Raw genomic sequence first — 474 nt, forward strand, 5'->3', positions numbered from 1 at the left:
GTAGATGAGTTCTGTAGCTCTTTTGCATATCCATTGCTTATTTTTTGTGTGTTCTTTAAGAATAGACAGATTTTTCAAAGATGATCTCACATAACAAAATCCACTCTGAATTTCACATTCTCTAATTTGTGCTTCAATTAAGAAAAAATGTTTACGCGTGAAGCGTGCATGGATTAGCAAGTGACATTCTTTCACATATTTCACCGTCACTAACCCCACGGCTCTACGTGGTCTCCCAGCGAGACCCCTTCCCTGCCCCTCCCGACCGCTCTACCTAGCTACGCTACCACCTTCCCCCTCTCCGCGGCCAGGGACTCAAACAGGGAGGCATCCGGGTCAGTGAGTTACCCAAAGAGAATGGGTACGGAGGAAACACTCTGAGGAGGAACAAACCCTAGCGGCCTCCGTGGCGCAATCGGCTAGCGCGTTCGGCTGTTAACCGAAAGGTTGGTGGTTCGAGCCCACCCGGGGGCG

At 50.0% G+C, this 474-nt stretch overlaps 1 non-coding gene across 1 annotated transcript; it reads left to right on the forward strand.

The window, feature by feature from the left end:
* The first annotated feature begins 400 nt into the window (after nt 1-400).
* Nucleotides 401-474, forward strand: Trnan-guu. Its single transcript has one exon. It is a non-coding gene; the product is annotated as a tRNA-Asn (tRNA).

The sequence above is a fragment of the Schistocerca piceifrons genome, chromosome 1, assembly GCF_021461385.2.
Source record: "Schistocerca piceifrons isolate TAMUIC-IGC-003096 chromosome 1, iqSchPice1.1, whole genome shotgun sequence".
Classification (NCBI taxonomy): domain Eukaryota; kingdom Metazoa; phylum Arthropoda; class Insecta; order Orthoptera; family Acrididae; genus Schistocerca; species Schistocerca piceifrons.